Below are 6,000 nucleotides of genomic sequence, written 5' to 3'. Positions count from 1 at the left end.
GGGTGACAGAGCAGTGTAGTCACGCACAGTATGCTCATAACGGGGTTATAAATTCAATACATTTATTCTAGATGTGATTAATAGGTTAAATGTGACACTAAATCAAATAAAGTTGCTGTGTCAACAACCCCCCACCCTGCTGAAGTGTCCTTGAGCCAGACCTCAGCCCCTCTGTGGTCTCCTGGTGGCTGCAGTTGCTCCTCCGCTCCAGCAGGGGGCAGCTCTGTGATTAACAGCAGCCAACAGTCCGCTGTGTTCACTAATCCAACATGTCTGCGCCCTGAAGGATGCTGCTAACAGCGTGAAGGTACAGGACAAGTGACAGGTACGATAACACAGCGGTGTATGCCGTGTTTTCAGTGTTTAACTCGGTCCTATTTGACTCGTTTATAATAGTTGTAAGCGGTTTATGGGGACAGTCGGAGTGTGAGAGCAGGTTACGTGAATGTAAGCTTCTTACTGTTTCAATGTGACTGTGGACTCTGCTGTGCGTCACGTTGAATTTTGAGGAGGTGTGTGTGTTTTATTAGTGTTTTAAAAATGTATTTATGCTGTTCAGACATTGTGTTAGTTAGTCTTGTAATTGTTTTTCACCACGTGGTTTGGTGTATGGGTCTCCAAAGGGAAGAGTCTAATGGTTCACAGTGTTCAGATGTAACCTGGAAGCAAAGTCATGCTCCCATTGATGCTGGAAAATCTCCTGATTGTTAGTGTTTGTGTGGAAACATCTGTGTGGGTAAAGCTAGTGAAGGCTCCAACTCACTGGTTCCCATCTGTTGTCTGTTATAGAGATGATAAAGAACACGGGCTGCATGCTTTCTGTTCACATGTATCATTAGTTTCTGCTGTGACATTGAGGAAAAAATACAGTTCCTGAAAAATTAGTGTCTCAATCATCAGCTTCTTAGTATGAGCAATGGGGGTTTAATATGAAAACAACATCTTCTGACAGTTTTTTAAATAGTGTGGGTTGTTTAACTTGAGGTATTTCTATATTTCTGTATGTGTTTGTAGGAGAGGCATGCATGCACTTAGCCATTTAGTCAATTTTTATTAAAATCTGATGACTGTGGTGGGGTTGTTTGCTGATGCTCCCAGGCCTCTGTGAATCAAATCTGATCAGAGCACAACCACTAAAAGAAGCAGTTTGTTTAAGGTTTTTAGTGTTAAAAATATAGTTTAAACCAAAATTAAAGATACATATACATACAGAGTATTGCAATGAAATATATTTGATATGTTGTGATTTATTACCTTGTTTCAACTGTAAATTATGTCCCTAAGGAAAGCTTTGTAAACTTTATCTTATTAGACAAAACAGATATTGACAGACTGTTCTTCTCACTTGTGTGTCTAGTGGACTGAAAAAGCAATTTATTAAATTATTCTAGTAGGCTACCCAAAGTTAAATTTGATGAAAAGATTTGAAACTACGTGAATTGATCTCTCCGCCAGACTTTAAAGCTCCTATAAGTACAAGGACGAATGAGTCGGTTGGGTCTTGTCATTGTGTGTAGCTGTTCTAATATTTTTACACGTTGCTGTATATCCTATATCTTCTATGTTTTTTATTGTGTGTTTTTTTTGTTGGCTGTAACTTTTTTGTGTGCTGTTGTCTTGGCCAGGTTTCCCTTGTAAAAGAGATTATTGATCTCAACAGGACTTACCTGGTTAAATATGGGTTTAGTTAAAAAAAATATGTGATCGAGAAACTGATTGAAACTTTATTGAAACAATATTCCTACATAAACATATTGTGATACTATGCTGTATTGATATTCCCCCACCCCTACTATTTATCACTCTAGATTGTTTTGCTCTGAGTTGCCAGTCGTTGGAGACGTTAGCTGTAGACATTTCTGCCTTCTCTGAAATACTGTAAAACTTCAATTACACGCCCAGTCCCTTTTACTAGCCTGGTGTGGCTACACATTTTGTCAAATAAAGGCTTGTCTCAGTTAGGCACCCAGTCTGGCAAGCAGTGTGTTTCTATAGAAGTTCTTTGGATGTATGAAACCAAGTTGTTGGCTACTTGGTGGAGCTGACGTTAGTTAGCTGTTTAGATCACTTGTACAAATGTTAATGTTAAGACTTTTGTCAATATGGAGATGCTACACATTGTTAGCACTGTTGGATTCTTCACAATTCAATCATTCAGTTCATTTCACTGAAACCATGAGCACCAGAGAAGACTGTAATTCAGTTAGATTTAACAGCATGATGAAAAAAAGTGGTGACTCTCGACCTCTGAAGCTGTCATAAAGTCAGAATATGGGTCCATTAAGTGGTGGTGTGTCAGTATGCCGGGTGCTGTAATCCTCAAGTGCCATGAAACGGGTGTCATAACGCTCTCTCTCTGATGTGCTGTCTGTCATAGCTAGATCAAATTAATGATTTGTGATTGATATTTAATTCGAAGCCTAATGAAGTTACATTCATACTGGTTCAAATAAACAATTTGATCATCATATTCATCATCTTTGCTGAGCAACGGTTTCATGTAAAGGAATTAAAGGCCCATATAGACACCTGTCCCTAATATAAGCCTGTTGAGTTCAGTCATTTAAGCAAATTTAAGCATAGCCTGGGTTACTAATTGAAGTGTAATGGTATAATAGAACTCGATGGCTCTCGGCTTGTGGTGCAGTAATGTCTCTACAGAACTCATGACCCAGTTACAGTTTCATCTATGATCTTTTTAACCAAACTACATCCGCCAACCATTTCACCATGCAGAAACAAGGGTGCATCTACTCATGAACAAGAGACCCGTGCCTATGACAGTAGGAGATGTAAATAATAATGGCGTCGTCCTTGGCATTAGCTAGCTTGGGGGTTCTAGCAGTAGATGCTGGAAAGACACATTACTGTTGAGTTTTTCAAATGTATTTTTTGGTGCTTTGAGCACCACAAACCAAGCGCTATCTAGTTCCATTACATCTGAGAGAAGGCAGACATCTCTACAGACGATATCTGCAACACTTGGCAACTCACACCAAAATAATCTGGACTGACAAAAAGTGCTACAGGTGAGAGGGAAAATATGTGTTTTTGATTTTGGGCTGCAGTGTCCCTATAGACTGATAGAAACTTTCATTGTTGCTTACTTTGTCATGAATATTTAATGTTGTAAAGAAGTACTCTGGCTCTTCTTTGTTATTGACAGGGAACTTCAGAGAAACATATTCTTCCCCACATATGTGACTGATGTGTTTACTTGATGAGGCGGAGCATCTGTTTTTCTTTTCCTCCCCGTCAAAAATCTTATTAAACTTTATTGTTTTATTTTATAACCTGACTCCCGATAGCTTTACTAGCATCAAAGCCCCGGTGTTTCGTTATCGTTCCCCCATGAATCATTTTTACAGACATTTTTCACAGCAGGTGTTTGACTTATAGCAGGAAAATCACAGATGGAACTAATAACATTAATGCCATTAATAACAATGGCTTTGTTCCAGCAATTATTGCAATGCAGTGCAGCACTGAATAATCATTAGTTATAGTGTTGGACAAGTCAAAATATCTGCTGGTTGTGTGCCCCCCCTGCAGTGGCCCCCAGTTTTGGAACTACTGGTGTCAATCATACCGTAAACCTGAAATAATTTATTTTTCTATTGTCAAATGTGAAGTGAAGTGATGCTTTTCAGTTAATAATTGGAATATATTTTCCCTAAAACTGCTTCAGGCCAAATATGATCATCAGAGAAATGACTGTCTGTTCTGTTAATATGAAACATGTGTGTTAGCTGATCAGGTCAGATTCTGATTGGCTGGAGGATGTGGATCAACTTTAACTAACATGACAGTGTGATCAGACATGTATCAAGTTTGTGTTTGTTTTGCAGGTCTAAATTAATATGTTAATGTGCCAGTATTAAACTGTAGGTAAAGAGAGCACTAGTGAGGCTTTGTGAATCATATTTTTGTGACCACCAGCCCCAGACAACCCCAAAAAAGATGAATCGCGGCTCAGTCAGAAGCACACATGTTCGATATGTGCGTAATTGAGGATGTTTCCTGCACATGTCATCCAGTACAATCATGGAACACACTACTTGTCAGATATTCAAAACTTAACCCATGAAAAAGTCATAAAGACTTATTAAAAATGATCCATTTGAACGGGACCAAAACCTGTTCTGCGTAACATTAAAGGAGCTCAGTTGATATTCAGAGTGTATCTATGATTCACAGGTTGTCTGCACATGGCTCTCAACATGAAGGTGGTTAAACCAGAAGCTAACAGCACTAATAGTCACTACTTAGCATGCACAGATCTTTGAGGTTTTTGCCCTTCTTTTGAAAAAGACAATATTCCTACTAAGCTGTTTACATGGGTAACGAAAATTAATATTTTGTTAATGCTTCTGTTTACAAGCAGCCATGCATATTCCATTTGACGTGTCCTAACAGGTAATTTATCACGTCAAAATACAGAACAGTGGAACGGCTTGAGCTGCAAGTCATTTTGCTTCTTTGCATCAAAATAGGATTCTTTTTAAAGGGCCAGTGTGTAATATTTGGCATGGTTTATTGTCAAATCTGAATCTGAATCTGAATATTCTACCCATTAATATGTTTATGTAAGTGTATAATCGCTATAAAATAAAATTTGTTTGGTTTTCGTAGCCTTATAATTATGCTTTTATATATATATATATATATATATATATATAGCAAGGGCCTTGCTTTAGAGAGGTCGCCATCTTGCGCCGCCATGTATGTACGGCAGCCTGAGCGGACAATCCAGCCAGCCAGAGAACGCGTTTCACATGTATAAATAAACCAACGAAGACAGCGGAAGGAAGAAAGGAGGAGGAGGAAACAGCAGAGAGTGTTAGTAGTTCGTCAATAGAGAGTAGTGAAAAGTTTTTTTAGTTATAAAATTTGTGAATGGACCACACTTCACGCAACAGGAGAGAATGAACCCGAACCGTCATCTGCGAGGAAAAGAAGACGCAACTTCACTCCTTGTGATGCACTCTGTGCGGCGCTTTTCCTCCTGATGATATATCTCCCCAACGATGGTAGCAGTAGCACCGAATCCCATTCTGTGCAGCAAAATGGGAGCGGAGGATTCAGCCTCTCTTCTCGCCCGCTCAGCATCAAACACATGGAGTTCCTCATCTGTGTGCTCCGACTTAAACAGGTATGGCTCTGGGTCTGTGTCCGCTACAAGAAACTCTTCAAAATCGCGTTCAAAGTCATCCATTGCAGCTACTGTAGTCCGGAGATGTTGCTAGGCTAAATAAACAGCTGAGCTCTGTTTACAGGCTACGCTGTCAGTCAGTGTGCGGGCTGGAGATTGGTGGAGCAGAGAGGGGAGGGGGTACCCACTAGGTACTGTAAACGAGTATGTGTGTATGAACTGTGTGTGTTACGCTAGAAGAGTCAGAGTTTGGGACGGAGTCTCAGGAGGAGTCCCTGGAGTGTTACCGGAGTTTCTGGAGTGCTCAAATAAACGGGCCTTTTTCCCAAACGCTCCTCTGGTCTCCTGCTCGTGAGGGATTCATTACAATATCGTAACATGGTTTAGATTTCTAAATAAATATTCACCTCGTCGCTAGATAGACCTACTCCTGAAAAACTTGTGTCTGCGCAAGGCTTTTTGTCCCTACGAGGCCACCGTCATTTACCCGATGGGAGGGGTGAGCGAGTGAGCCCTGCAATCTAGAATTTGACCACTGATGTCACTGTTTTCAACCAATTTTACACACTGGCCCTTTAAAAGTTTCCTATTAGTGGTGGACTTGTTCGACTGTAGGAACTCACCCTGCCTTTCATTCCTTCAACCACCCTCTTGAAAAGGTTGGAGTTGGGCCTCATTCAAAAAACTTTTGGACATCCCTGGTGTACAACAGCTCCATGACAACACACAGAGCCGACAGTAAACAGGCAAGAGGCTGTGTGTTACAAACTGTGATACAAACCCAGTTTTAGCTGCATAATACAAATGGGCTGTATACATGCCCAGATAATGCTATTAAAACCCAAATA

At 40.1% G+C, this 6,000-nt stretch overlaps 1 protein-coding gene across 1 annotated transcript in view; it reads left to right on the top strand.

Annotated features, from left to right (window-relative positions):
- Positions 1-240: 240 nt before the first annotated feature.
- Positions 241-6,000, top strand: part of mrpl11 (mitochondrial ribosomal protein L11) — a 61,043-nt gene continuing 55,283 nt past the window's right edge. Inside the window, exon 1 of the mRNA XM_033630573.2 lies at positions 241-325. The gene's annotated coding sequence lies outside the window, so the exon portion shown is untranslated. The remainder of the gene's footprint in view (positions 326-6,000) is intronic.

The sequence above is a fragment of the Epinephelus lanceolatus genome, chromosome 7 (genome assembly GCF_041903045.1).
Source record: "Epinephelus lanceolatus isolate andai-2023 chromosome 7, ASM4190304v1, whole genome shotgun sequence".
NCBI lineage: Eukaryota > Metazoa > Chordata > Actinopteri > Perciformes > Serranidae > Epinephelus > Epinephelus lanceolatus.
Note: the sequence above shows the minus strand (reverse complement) of the source record. Positions and strands in the feature narration are given on the sequence as shown.